This window comes from Arachis stenosperma, chromosome 9 (assembly GCF_014773155.1).
Source record: "Arachis stenosperma cultivar V10309 chromosome 9, arast.V10309.gnm1.PFL2, whole genome shotgun sequence".
NCBI lineage: Eukaryota > Viridiplantae > Streptophyta > Magnoliopsida > Fabales > Fabaceae > Arachis > Arachis stenosperma.
This window is the reverse complement of record NC_080385.1, coordinates 86,577,380-86,592,863: the sequence shown is the minus strand read 5'-3', so window position 1 is coordinate 86,592,863 and position 15,484 is coordinate 86,577,380. Positions and strand designations below refer to the sequence as shown.

Genomic DNA, 15,484 nt, shown 5'->3' with positions numbered 1-15,484 from the left:
ATCCTGAACCTGAGAGGACCCTGAAGAGAAAGCTAAGAGAAGCCAAAGCACAACTCTCTTTAGAGGACCTGACCTAATTCTTCAAGGAAGAAGAACACATGGCAACCGAAAACAACAACAATGCCAACAATGCAAGGAAGGTGCTGGGTGACTTTACTGCACCTACTCCTGATTTCTATGGGAGAAGCATCTCTATCCCTGCCATTGGAGCAAACAACTTTGAGCTTAAGCCTCAATTAGTTCCTCTAATGCAACATAATTGCAAGTTCCATGGACTTCCAATGGAAGATCCTCATCAGTTTTTAGCTGAATTCTTGCAAATCTGTGACACAGTCAAGACTAATGGGGTTAACCCTGAGGTCTATGGACTGATGCTATTCCCTTTTGCTGTAAGAGACAGAGCTAGAATATGGTTGGACTCTCAACCTAAAGAAAGCCTGGACTCTTGGGAAAAGCTAGTCAATGCCTTCTTGGCAAAGTTCTTTCCACCACAAAGATGGAGTAAGCTTAGAGTGGAAGTCCAAACCTTCAGACAGAAGGATGGAGAATCCCTCTATGAAGCTTGGGAAAGATACAAACAATTAATCAGAAGATGTCCCTCAGACATGCTTTCTGAATGGAGCATCATAGGTATTTTCTATGATGGTCTCTCTGAACTATCCAAGATGTCTTTGGATAGCTCTGCTGGAGGATCTCTTCATCTGAAGAAGACGCCTGCAGAAGCTCAAGAGCTAATTGAAATGGTTGCAAATAACCAATTCATGTACACTTCTGAAAGGAATCCTGTGAATAATGGGACTAATCAGAAGAAAGGAGTTCTTGAGATTGACACTCTGAATGCCATATTGGCTCAGAATAAAATATTGACTCAACAAGTCAATTTGATTTCTCAAAGTCTGTCTGGATTGCAAAATGCACCAAACAGTACTAAGGAGGCTTCATCTGAGGAAGAAGCCTATGATCCTGAGAACCCTTCAATGGAAGAGGTGAATTACCTAGGAGAACCCTATGGAAACACCTATAATTCTTCATGGAGAAATCACCCAAATTTCTCATGGAAGAATCAAGAGAGACCTCAACAAGGTTTCAATAATAATAATGGTGGAAGAAACAGGCTTAGCAATGGCAAGCCTTTTCCATCATCTTCTCAGCAACAGACAGAGAGTTCTAAGCAGAATACTTCTGACTTAGCAACAATGGTCTCTGATCTAATAAAGACCACTCAAAGTTTCATGAATGAAACAAGGTCCTCCATCAGAAATTTGGAAGGACAAGTGGGTCAGCTGAGTAAGAAAGTTACTGAACTCCCTCCTAGTACTCTCCCAAGTAATACAGAAGAAAATCCAAAAGGAGAGTGCAAAGCCATAGATATGGCCGAATATGGAGAGGAAAGAGAGGAGGAGAACGCCACTGAGGAAGACCTCAGTGGGCGTGTACCAATCTCCTCTGAGTTCCTCAATGAGGAACAATGGGAATCTGAGGCCCAAAATGAGACCATAGAGATTCCATTGGACTTACTTCTGCCATTCATGAGCTCTGATGAGTATTCTTCCTCTGAAGAGGATGAGTATGTCACTGAAGAGCAAGTTGCTAAATACCTTGGAGCAATCATGAAACTAAATGACAAGTTATTTGGAAATGAGACTTGGGAGGATGAACCTCCCTTGCTCACCAAAGATCTGGATGACTTGTCTAGGCAGAAACTGCCTCAAAAGAGGCAGGATCCTGGGAAGTTTTCTATACCTTGTACCATAGGCACCATGACCTTCAAGAAGGCCTTGTGTGACTTAGGGTCAAGTGTAAACCTCATGCCCCTCTCTGTAATGGAGAAATTAGGGATCCTTGAGGTGCAAGCTGCAAGAATCTCACTAGAGATGGCAGACAACTCAAGAAAACAAGCCTATGGACTTGTAGAGAATGTTTTGGTGAAGATTGAAGACCATTACATTCCTACTGACTTCATAGTCCTAGAGACTGGGAAGTGCATGGATGAATCCATCATCCTTGGCAGACCCTTCCTAGCCACAGCAAAGGCTGTGATTGATGTTGATAGAGGAGAGTTGATCATTCAAGTGAATGAAGAATCCATGGTGTTTAAGGCCCAAGGATATCCCTCTATCATCATGGAGAAGAAGCATGAAGAGCTTCTCTCAAAACAGAGCCAAGCAGAGCCCCCACAGTCAAACTCTAAGTTTGGTGTTGGGAGGCCACAACCAAACTCTAAGTTTGGTGTTGAAACCCCACATTCAAACTCTAAGATTGGTGTTGGGGGGTTTCAACACGGTTCTGAGCATTTCTGAGGCTCCATGGGAGTCCTCTGTCAAGCTAATGACACTAAAGAAGCGCTTGTTGGGAGGCAACCCAATATTTTATAGTTAATTATTTTCTTTTGTTATTTTATCTTTTTTGTAGGTTGATGATCATAAGAAGTCACAAAAACAATGAAAAAAGCAAAAACAGAATGAAAAAACAGGAAGAAAAACAGCACACCCTGGAGGAAGAAGCTGCTGGCGTTTAAACGCCAGTAAGCCTTGCTGTTGGGCGTTTAACGCCCAGTCTGGCACCCTTCTGGGCGTTTAACGCCAGAAAGGGGCACCAGACTGGCGTTAAACGCCAGTAAAGGGCAAGAACCTGGCGTTAAACGCCAGGAATGGGCACCAGCCCGGCGTTTAACGCCAGAAATGCCTCAAAACGTGATTTTGAGCAACTTTTGGTGCAGGGATGACTTTTCCTTGACACTACAGGATCTGTGGACCCCACAGGACCCTACCATCACTCTCTCTCTTCTTCCCCCAATCACCAATCACCTCAATACCTCTTCCCCAAAAACCCTTCACCTATCAAATCCCATCTTTCTCTTCACCACTCACATCCATCCTTCATAAAACCCCACCAACCTCACCCTTCAAATTCAAACCACTTTCCCTCCCAAACCCACCCAATATGGCCGAATACACTACCATCTCCCTCTTCCTCATTTCTTCTTCTTCTACTCTCTTCTTTCTTCTTTTGCTCGAGGACGAGCAAACATTTTAAGTTTGGTGTGGTAAAAGCGTTGCTTTTTCGTTTTTCCATAACCATTATGGCATCCAAGGCCGGAGAAACCTCTAAAAAGAGGAAAGGGAAAGCAAAAGCTTCCACCTCCGAGTCATGGGAGATGGATAGATTCCTCTCAAGGGTGCATCAAGACCACTTCTATGAAGTTGTGGCCTTGAAGAAGGTGATCCCCGAAGTCCCCTTTTCACTCAAAAAGGGTGAATATCCGGAGATCCGCCATGAGATCCGAAGAAGAGGTTGGGAAGTTCTTACCAACCCCATTCAACAAGTCGGAATCTTGATGGTTCAAGAGTTCTATGCCAATGCATGGATCACCAAGAACCATGACCAAAGTATGAACCCGAATCCAAAGAATTATCTCACTATGGTTCGGGGGAAATACTTGGATTTTAGTCCGGAGAGTGTGAGGGTGGCGTTCAACTTGCCTATAATGCAAGGAGATGAGCATCCTTACACTAGAAGGGTCAACTTTGATCAAAGGTTGGACCAAGTCCTCACAGTCATATGAGAAGAGGGCGCACAATGGAGGCAAGACTCAAGAGGAAAGCCGGTCCAATTGAGAAGGCATGACCTCAAGCCCGTGGCTAGAGGATGGTTAGAGTTCATACAACGCTCAATCATCCCCACTAGCAACCGGTCCAAAGTTACCATAGACCGGGCCATCATGATCCATAGTATCATGATTGGAGAAGAAATAGAGGTTCATGAGGTTATAGCCCAAGAACTCTATAAGGTGGCGGACAAGACCTCCACCTTGGCAAGGTTAGCCTTTCCTCATCTCATTTGTCACCTCTGTTATTCAGTTGGAGTTGACATAGAAGGAGATACCCCCATTGATGAGGACAAGCCCATCACCAAGAAAAGGATGGAGTACACAAGAGAACCCTCTCACCATGAGATCCCTGAGATTCCTCAAGGGATGAATTTTCCTCCACAAAACTATTGGGAGCAACTAAACACCTCCCTAGGAGAATTGAGTTCCAACATGGGACAACTAAGGGTGGAGCATCAAGAACACTCCATTCTCCTCCATGAAATTAGAGAAGATCAAAGAATCATGAGGGAGGAGCAACAAAGACAAGGAAGAGACATTGAGGAGCTCAAGCACTCCATAGGATCTTCAAGAGCAAGAAAGAGCCGCCATCACTAAGGTGGACCCGTTCTTTGATTTCCTTGTTATTGTTCTTCTGTTTTTCGATTTTTATGCTTTATGTTACCCATGTTTGTGCCTTGTGATCATTAGTGTCTTAGTGTCTATGCCTTAAAGTTATGAATGTCCTATGAATCCATCACCTTTCTTCAATAAAAATGTGCTTAATTGAAAAGGAAAGAATTGCATGAATTCTGAATTTTATAGTAGTTTAATTAGTTTGATGTGGTGGCAATATTTTTGTTCTCTGAATGTATGCTTAAACAGTGCATATGTCTTTTGAATTTGTGGTTCATGAATGTTGGCTCTTGAAAGAATGATGAAAAAGGAGACATGTTACTGAGGATCTGAAAAATCAATAAAATGATTCTTGAAGCAAGAAAAAGCATTTCAAAAAAAAAAAAAAAAAAAACGAAAAAAAGGGGACCGAAAAAAAAAAAAAAAAAAAAAAAAAAAAAAAGAAAGAAAAGAAAGAATAAAGTTGTGATCCAAGGCAAATAAGAGTGTGCTTAAGAACCCTGGACACCTCTAATTGGGGACTTTAGCAAAGCTGAGTCACAATCTGAAAAGGTTCACCCAATTATGTGTCTGTGGCATGTATGTATCCGGTGGTAATACTGGAAGACAGAGTGCTTTGGGCCACAGCCAAGACTCAATAAATAGCTATGTTCAAGAATCATCATACTTTACTAAGAGAATCATTAACACTATCTGGATTCTAAGTTCCTAAAGAAGCCAACCATTCTGGATTACAAGGGATAGAGTGAGATGCCAAAACTATTCAGAAGCAAAAAGATAAAAGCCCCGCTCATCTAGTTAATACTGATCTTCATAGATGTTTTTGGAGTTCATTGCATATTCTCTTCTTTTTATCTTATTTGATTTTCAGTTGCTTGGGGACAAGCAACAATTTAAGTTTGGTGTTGTGATGAGCGGATAATTTGTATACTTTTTGGCATTGTTTTTAGTATGTTTTTAGTATGATCTAGTTAGTTTTTAGTATATTTTTATTAGTTTTTAGTTAAAATTCACTTTTCTGGACTTTACTATGAGTTTGTGTGTTTTTCTGTGATTTCAGGTATTTTCTAGCTGAAATTGAGGGACCTGAGCAAAAATCTGATCCAGAGACTCAAAAGGACTGCAGATGCTGTTGGATTCTGACCTCCCTGCACTCGAAGTGGATTTTCTGGAGCTACAGAAGCCCAATTGGCGCGCTCTCAACGGCGTTGGAACGTAGACATCCTGGGCTTTCCAGCAATATATAATAGTCCATACTTTGCCCAAGATTTGATGGCCCAAACAGGCGTTCAAAGTCACCTCAAGAAATTCCAGCGTTAAACGCCGGAACTGGCACCTAAATGGGAGTTAAACGCCCAAACTGGCACCAAAGCTGGCGTTTAACTCCAAGAAGAGTCTCTACACGAAATTGCTTCATTGCTCAGCCCAAGCACACACCAAGTGGGCCCGGAAAAGGATTTTTATGTCATTTACTCATTTCTGTACACCCTAGGCTACTAGTTTCTTATAAGTAGGACCTTTTACTATTGTATAGAAATCTTTTGATCTTTGGAACCTTTTTCTTTAGATCTTTTGATCACTTTGGGAGGCTGGCCATTCGGCCATGCCTAGACCTTTGCTTATGTATTTTCAACGGTGGAGTTTCTACACACCATAGATTAAGGTGTGGAGCTCTGCTGTACCTCGAGTATTAATGCAATTACTATTGTTCTTCCATTCAAATTCCACTTGTTCTTTTACCAAGATATCACTTGTTCTTCAACATGAACAAGGTGACTGACAACCATTCTTGTTCTACTAAGCATCTGAGGCTTAGTGCATATCTCTTGGATTTCTGATTGCATGATGCATGGTTGATTGCCTGACAACCGAGTGCTCGCCTGACAAACGAGCCAGCCATTCCGTGAGATCAGAGTCTTCGTGGTATAGGCAAGAACTGATGGCGGCATTCAAGAGAATCCGGAAGGTCTAACCTTGTCTGTGGTATTCTGAGTAGGATTCAATGATTGAATGACTGTGACGTGCTTCAAACCTGTAACCTACTGGGCGTTAGTGACAGACGCAAAAGAGTTATTCTATTCCGGTAGGGGAGGGAACCAAACCGGTGATTGGCAGCACTGTGACAGAGTGTGTGCATTAGCTTTCACTGCGCGGATGGGAGGTAGCTGCTGACAACAGTGAGACCCTACACGAGCTTGCCATGGAAAGGAGTAAGAAAGGATTGGATGAAGACTGTAGGAAAGCAGAGAGACGGAAGGGAAGGCATCTTCATACACTTGTCTGAAGCTCATACACCAATGAAATACATAAGTATCACTATCTTTATCTTTTATGTTATTTTCGTTCATCACCATATATATCTGAGTTTGCCTGACTAAGATTTACAAGATGACCATAGCTTGCTTCAATACTAACAATCTCCGTGGGATCGACCCTTACTCACGTAAGGTTTATTACTTGGACGACCCAGTGCACTTGCTGGTTAGTTGTGCGAAGTTGTGTAATGCCATGGTATTGAGCGCACCAAGTTTTTGGAGCCATTACCAGGGATTATGAGAGTTGTGAAAAAGTATAGTTCACAATTTCGCATGTCAATATGCTAATTACTACTACTCCTATATAACTTCTAAGGTAAAATCCTATAATAATACTATCACAGAGTTAAAGCTAGAATTAGAACTTAACAACCTGTATTTTTGGGAAGTGGATGTTCCTCTAGTCTGTGGGGTGCCTTCAAGAATTAATTTCTGACGCTTCAGCTCCCTTAAGTTCACATCCATACTCTTCCTGTTCCCTTAGGTGCCATGATCTTAATGAGTTTTAGTTCAGTGATCATGGCAATCACACCAAACTTAGAGGTTTGCTTGTCCTCAAGCAAAAGAAAGGAAAGGAGAGGAGTAGAAGGAGAGGCAGTTTCGAAAAAAAGATAAGATGAGTTGAAAAAGATATGAGAATAAAATTAAAAAGATTTGAAAAAGAATTGGATTGGAAAAAGATTTGTGTTTATGAATTAAGATACATTTGATATTTTTGAAAAAGGGATTTTAGAAATTAGGGTTCTTGGAAAACTAATTTGATTTTGAAGGATGACATTTTGAAACATGTTTATGCAAGAAATCATGAATTGAAACATAAAAATTTAGAAAAATTGTAAAGAAAACGAATTTTACCTCCTCCCCACCATCCTGGCGTTAAACGCCCAAACGCTGCATGTTTTGGGCGTTTAACGCCCAAATGTTGCTTCTCCTGGGCGTTCAACGCCCAGCTGATGCTTCTTTCTGGCGTTGAACGCCAGGAAGTCCTTTGTCACTGGGCGTTTTTCTGAACGCCCAGGATGCTAACACTCTGGCGTTAAACGCCCAGAAGGTGCTTCTTTCTGGCGTTCAACGCCCAGAAGATGCTCCTTTCTGGCGTTTAACGCCCAGATGGCTACCCTTACTGGCGTTGAACGCCCAGTGGGTGCTTCTTTTGGGCGTTCAACGCCCAAAATCTTTCTTACTGGCTTTTTCACGCCAGTGAGCTTCCAAATTTCCCTGTAACTCTGTAAATTCAACCAATTGCTATTTCACCTTTGAAGATACTTGACATATACCTGAAACAAAATTAATTAATTAATAAATACGAATAAAATTAAATTTTGTGATTAGCTGGGTTGCCTTCCAACAAGCGCTTCTTTAATGTCATTTAGCTGGACTATCACTGATCTTCAATTAAGTCTCAGTCTTGAGCATTCTTGCTCAAAATTGCCTTCAAGATAATGTTTGACTCTTTGTCCATTAACAATGAACTTTTTGTTAGAGTCATTATCCTGAAGCTCTATGTATCCATATGGTGATACGTTTGTAATGACATATGGACCTCTCCACCGGGATTTTAATTTCCCGGGGAATAATTTGAGCCTAGAATTGAATAGCAGAACTTTCTGCCCCGGCTCAAAGACTCTGGATGACAATTTCTTATCATGCCATCTTTTCGCTTTCTCTTTGTAAATCTTTGCATTTTCAAAAGCATTGAGTCTAAATTCCTCTAGCTCATTTAACTGGAGTAATCGTTTTTCTCCAGCTAACTTGGCATCAAGGTTTAGGAATCTGGTTGCCCAGTAGGCCTTGTGTTCCAGTTCCACTGGCAAGTGGCATGCCTTTCCATACACAAGCTGGTATGGGGAGGTCCCTATAGGGGTCTTAAATGCTGTTCTGTATGCCCACGGAGCATCATCCAGGCTTCTTGCCCAATCCTTTCTACGGTTAATTACAGTCCGTTCCAGGATTCTTTTGAGTTCTCTATTTGAGACTTCAGCTTGCCCATTAGTTTGTGGGTGATATGGAGTAGCCACCCTGTGGTTGACTCCATAACGCACCAGAGCAGAGTAAAGCTGTTTATTACAGAAATGAGTGCCCCCATCACTGATTAACACTCTAGGGATACCAAATCTGCTGAAGATATGTTTCTGGAGGAATTTCAACACTGTTTTAGTGTCATTAGTGGGTGTTGCAATAGCCTCCACCCATTTGGATACATAATCCACTGCCACCAGAATATAAGTGTTTGAGTATGATGGTGGGAAAGGTCCCATGAAGTCAATACCCCATACATCAAACAACTCAATCTCCAAGATTCCTTGTTGAGGCATGGCGTAACTGTGAGGTAGGTTGCCTGATCTTTGGCAACTGTCACAATTAAGCACAAATGCTCGGGAATCTTTATAGAGAGTAGGCCAGTAGAAGCCACTTTGGAGGACTCTTGTGGCTGTTCGCTCACTTCCAAAATGTCCTCCATACTGTGATCCATGGCAATGCCAAAGAATCTTCTGTGCTTCCTCTTTAGGCACACATCTACGGATTACTCCGTCTGCACATCTCTTGAAGAGATATGGTTCATCCCAAAGATAGTACTTTGCATCTGTGATTAATTTCTTGGATTGCACCCTACTGTACTCTTTGGGTATGAATCTCACTGCTTTGTAGTTTGCAATGTCTGCAAACCATGGCACTTCCTGGATGGCAAACAGTTGCTCATCCGGAAAGGTTTCAGAGATCTCAGTGAGAGGGAGGGACGCCCCTTCCACTGGTTCTATTCGGGACAGGTGATCTGCCACTTGATTCTCTGTCCCTTTTCTGTCTCTTATTTCTATATCAAACTCTTGCAGAAGCAACACCCATCTGATGAGTCTGGGTTTTGAATCCTGCTTTGTGAGTAGATATTTAAGAGCAGCATGATCAGTGTACACAATCACTTTTGATCCTACTAAATAAGATCTGAATTTGTCAATGGCGTAAACCACTGCAAGTAGCTCTTTTTCTGTGGTTGTGTAATTCTTCTGGGCATCATTTAGAACACGGCTGGCATAGTAAATGACATGAAGAAGCTTGTCATGCCTTTGTCCCAATACTGCACCAATGGCATGGTCACTGGCATCACACATCAATTCGAATGGTAATGTCCAGTCTGGTGCAGAGATGATTGGTGCTGTAACCAATTTAGCCTTCAGAGTCTCAAACGCCTGCAGACACTCTTTATCAAAGATAAATGGCGTGTCAGCAGCTAGCAGGTTGCTCAGAGGTTTAGCAATTTTTGAAAAATCCTTTATAAACCTCCTATAGAATCCTGTATGCCCCAGAAAGCTTCTGATTGCTTTAACATTAGCAGGTGGTGGTAATTTTTCAATTACTTCTACCTTAGCTTGATCCACCTCTATTCCCTTGTTCGAAATTTTGTGCCCAAGGACAATTCCTTCAGTCACCATAAAGTGACATTTTTCCCAGTTTAAAACCAGGTTAGTCTCTTGGCATCTTTTCAGAACAAGTGCTAAATGGTTAAGGCAGGAGCTGAATGAGTCTCCAAATACTGAAAAGTCATCCATGAAGACTTCCAGGAATTTTTCCACCATATCAGAGAAAATTGAGAGCATGCACCTTTGAAAAGTTGCAGGTGCATTGCACAGGCCAAATGGCATCCTTCTGTATGTAAATACTCCGGATGGGCATGTGAATGCCGTTTTCTCCTGATCCTGGGGATCTACTGCAATTTGATTATAACCTGAATATCCATCCAGGAAGCAGTAGTATTCATGACCTGCTAGTCTTTCTAGCATCTGGTCTATGAATGGTAAAGGAAAATGATCCTTTCTGGTGGCTGTATTGAGCCTTCTATAATCAATGCACATACGCCACCCTGTAACTGTTCTTGTAGGAACCAGTTCATTTTTTTCATTATGAATTACTATTATGCCACCTTTCTTAGGGACAACTTGGACAGGGCTCACCCAGGGGCTGTCAGAAATAGGATAAATAATCCCAGCCTCTAGTAATTTAGTGACCTCTTTCTGCACTACTTCCTTCATTGCTGGGTTCAGCCGCCTTTGTGGTTGAACCACTGGTTTGGCGTCATCCTCCAGCAAGATCTTGTGCATGCATCTGGCTGGGCTAATGCCCTTAAGATCACTGATGGACCACCCAAGAGCTGTCTTGTGTGTCCTTAGCACTTGAATTAGTGCGTCCTCTTCCTGTGGCTCTAAGGTAGAGCTTATAATTACAGGAAAGGTATCACCTTCTCCCAGAAATGTATATTTCAGGGATGGTGGTAATGGTTTGAGCTCGGGTTTAGGAGGTTTCTCCTCTTCCTGAGGGATTTTCAGAGGTGCTATTATCTTCTCTGATTCCTCCAAATCAGGCTGAACATCTTTAAAGATGTCCTCTAGCTCTGATTCGAGACTCTCAGCCATATTGACCTCTCTTACCAGAGAGTCAATAATATCAACACTCATGCAGTCATTTGGGGTGTCTGGATGTTGCATTGCTTTGACAACACTCAACTTGAACTCTTCCTCATTGACTCTCAAGGTTACTTCCCCTTTTTGGACGTCAATGAGGGTTCGGCCAGTTGCTAGGAAAGGTCTTCCTAGAATGAGAGTTGCACTCTTGTGCTCCTCCATTTCCAGCACCACAAAGTCAGTAGGAAAGGCAAATGGCCCAACCTTGACAATCATGTCTTCAATCACGCCTGATGGGTATTTAATGGACCCATCAGCAAGTTGAAGACATATCCTGGTTGGTTTAATTTCTTCAGTTAAACCAAGCTTTCTGATAGTAGATGCAGGTATTAAGTTGATACTTGCCCCAAGATCACATAAAGCTTGCTTGGTACAATTAACTTCTAATGTGCATGGTATCATAAAGCTCCCAGGATCTTTAAGCTTCTCAGGTAAGCTTTTCAGAATGACTGCACTGCATTCTTCAGTGAGGTAGACTTTTTCAGTTTCCCTCCAATCCTTCTTATGACTTAAAATTTCCTTCATGAACTTAGCATAAGAAGGTATTTGCTCAAGTGCTTCTGCAAACGGAATCTTTATTTCAAGAGTCCTGAGATAGTCTGCAAAGTGAGCAAATTGCTTATCCTGTTCCGCTTGGCGGAGTTTTTGAGGATAAGGCATTTTGGCTTTGTATTCCTCAACCTTAGTTGCTGCAGGTTTATTACCTACAGAAGTGGGTTGGGAAGCCTTTTTAGAAGGGTTATCATCAGCACTCGTAGGTGACTGATCCCCCACTAGCATTTGAATGCCAGAGGTGGGAGCTGGAGTGGCGTTAGACGCCATCTCCTTATTTGTTACTGGCGTTTGAACGCCAGAACCATGTTCCCTTTGGGCGTTCAACGCCAGATCCATGCTTGTTTCTGGCGTTGAACGCCAGGAATGAGTATGGGCTGGGCGTTCAGCGCCAGCATTATTCCTCTCTGGGCTCTGATTGTCCTCAGAGGGATTTTGAGTATCCACCTGTTCATTTCTTGGTTTCCTGCTACTTTGAAGTGAGGTATTTAATGTTTTCCCACTTCTTAATTGAACTGCTTGGCATTCTTCTGTTATTTGTTTTGACAGTTGCTTTTCTGTCTGCTTTAATTGTACTTCCATGTTCCTGTTAGCCATTCTTGTTTCCTGTAATATTTCCTTGAATTCAGCTAGCTGCTGAGTTAGAAAATCTAATTGCTGATTGAATTCATTAGCCTGATCCACTGGACTGAGTTCTGCAGTTACTATTTTAGCTTCTTCTTTCATAGAGGATTCACTGCTTAGGTACAGATGCTGATTTCTGGCAACTGTATCAATAAGCTCTTGAGCTTCCTCAATTGTTTTTCTCATGTGTATAGATCCACCAGCTGAGTGGTCTAGAGAAATCTGAGCTTTTTTTGTAAGCCCATAATAGAAGATGTCTAATTGCACCCATTCTGAAAACATTTCAGAGGGGCATTTTCTTAGCATCTCTCTGTATCTCTCCCAGGCATCATAAAGGGATTCCTTATCTCCTTGTTTGAAGCCTTGGATGTTTAGCCTTAGCTGTGTCATCTGTTTGGGAGGGAAATAGTGATTCAGGAATTTTTCTGACAGCTGTTTCCATGTTTTTATGCTGTTCTTAGGCTGGTTATTTAACCACCTCTTAGCTTGATCTTTTATAGCAAATGGAAACAGTAATAATCTGTAGATGTCCTGATCTACTTCCCTATCATGTACTGTATCAGCAATTTGCAGAAATTGTGCCAGAAACTCTGTAGGTTCTTCATGTGGAAGACCAGAATACTGACAATTTTGCTGCACCATGATAATGAGCTGAGGATTCAGCTCAAAGCTACTAACTCCAATGGAGGGTATACAAATACTACTCCCATATGAAGCAGTAGTGGGGTTAGCATATGACCCCAAAGTCCTCTTGGACTGTTCATTCATAGGTGCTTCCATGTTGGACTAAAAGAAAGGGTATATATGTTGATGTTATTTATTTTATAAAAATTAATTTTTATAAAATAAAATAAAAACGAAATAAATAAAAGAAAGTGGGAATATTTTGAAATTGAAAATTGAATTTTTATAAAAGATTTTCGAAAAAAAAAGTAGTTCAAAATTAGTTAGAAAAACAAAAAATTTTGAATTTTGAATTTTATGATGAAAGAGAAAAACACACAAAAGACACAAGACTTAAAATTTTTAGATCTAATGCTCCTTATTTTCGAAAATTTTTGGAGGGAAAACACCAAGGAATACCAAACTTAAAAATTTTAAGATCAAGACACAAGAAAAACTCAAGAACACTTTGAAGATTCACAAGAACACCAAGAACAAAAAGGAAGAACACCAAACTTAAAATTTTTTAGAAAACTTTAATGAAATTTTCGAAAATTATGAAAAGATTAACAAGAAAACACCAAACTTAAAGTTTGGCACAAGATTAAATCAAAGAAAAATTATTTTTGAAAAAAGGTTCCAAAGGGTATAACCAATTATCAAGAACAACTTAAAAATCAAGGAAGAACCAAGAATACTAACACGAAAATTTTAGAGAAAATATAAAATATGCAATTAACACCAAACTTAGAATAAGACACTAAACTCACGAAAATTAACAATTAATTAAAAGAAAAATAATAAATTTTGAAAAGAAATTTTTGAAAAGAAACTATCCTATCAAGATTTAATGACTCTATAACAATAAAAATAAATTATTCCTAATCTAAGAAATAAAATATGCCTTCAATTGTCCAAACTCAATAATCCCCGGCAACGGCGCCAAAAACTTGGTGCACGAATTTGTGATTCGCACAACTAACCAGCAAGTGCACTGGGTCGTCCAAGTAATACCTTACGTGAGTAAGGGTCGATCCCACGGAGATTATTGGCTTGAAGCAATCAATGTTTATTTTATTAATCCTAGTTAGGATGTCAAAATGTTTAAAATTGTAAGTTGGAATAATTAGATTTGATTGGAAAGGTAAATGAGAACAATAGAGTTACTTGTTTATAAAGGACTGGGGAATATGTTGGAGTTTTGGAGATGCCTTGTCCTTTGACTTCATCTCTTCCTTGAAATCCTTCTTCACACGCAAAATCCATTCTATGGCAAGCTCTATATAGGGTGTAACCGTTGTCAATGGCTACCTCCCATCCTCTCAGTGAAAACGTTCCTATGCTCTGTCACAGCACGGCTAATCATCTGTCGGTTCTCAATCAGGTTGGAATAGAATCCATTGATCCTTTTGCGTCTGTCACTAACGCCCAGCCCTCAGGAGTTTGAAGCACGTCACAGTCATTCAATCCCGGAATCCTACTCGGAATACCACAGACAAGGTTTAGACTTTCCGGATTCTCATGAATGCCGCCATCTATCTAGCTTATACCACGAAGATTCTGTTGGGGAATCTAAGAGATATTCATTCAGTTTGATGTAGAACGGAGGTGGTTGTCAGGCACACGTTCATGGATTGAGGAAGGTGATGAGTGTCACGGATCATCACCTTCTTCACAATTAAGCGCGAATAAACATCTTAGATAAGAACAAGCGTGTTTGAATGGAAAACAAAGGAATTGTATTAAATCATCGAGACGCTGCAGAGCTCCTCACCCCCAACAATGGAGTTTAGAGACTCATGCCGTCACAAAGTATGTAATTCAGATTTGAAAATGTCATGAGGTACAAGAAATGTCTGTAAAAGTTGTTTAAATAGTAAACTAGTAACCTAGGTTTACAGAAAATGAATAAACTAAGATAATTGGTGCAGAAATCCACTTCTGGGGCCCACTTGGTGTGTACTGGGGCTGAAACTAAAGCTATCCACGAGTAGAGGCCTTTCCTGGCGTTAAACTCCAGGTTATGACGTGTTTTGGGCGTTCAACTCCGGATCATGACATTTTTCTGGCGTTTAACTCCAGACAGCAGCATGTACTTGGCGTTCAACGCCAAGTTACGTCGTCTATCCTTGCGCAAAGTATGGACTATTATATATTGCTGGAAAGCCCTGGATGTCTACTTTCCAACGCCGTTGAGAGCGCGCCAATTGGACTCCTGTAGCTCCAGAAAATCCATTTCGAGTGCAGGGAGGTCAGGATCCAACAGCATCAGCAGTCCTTTTTCAGCCTAAGTCAGATTTTTGCTCAGCTTCCTCAATTTCAGCCAGAAAATACCTGAAATTACATGAAAATACACACACTCATAGTAAAGTCCAGAAATATGATTTTTGCTTAAAAACTAATAAAATTCTATTAAAAACTAATTAAAACATACTAAAATCTACATGAAATTACCCCCAAAAAGCGTATAAAATATCCGCTCATCAGAGGGCAGTGCAGTGTTGCCTCTCAAAGTTTGCTTCCTTATGTTGCCCTCCTTGAGGGCAGTGTGCCCTTGTGGAGGGCAATGCTTGCTTCCTCCCTTCCATGCGCCACACTTTTCCTCTCTTGGGCCACGCTTTCTTAAGCCACGCTTTCCTTTTTTCTTTCTT

General features: G+C 41.0%; 1 non-coding gene across 1 annotated transcript; it reads right to left on the bottom strand.

Annotated features, from left to right (window-relative positions):
* Nucleotides 1–503: 503 nt before the first annotated feature.
* On the bottom strand, nt 504–611 carry LOC130953150 (small nucleolar RNA R71). The gene has a single exon (XR_009075323.1). It is a non-coding gene; the product is annotated as a small nucleolar RNA R71 (small nucleolar RNA).
* Nucleotides 612–15,484: the final 14,873 nt, after the last annotated feature.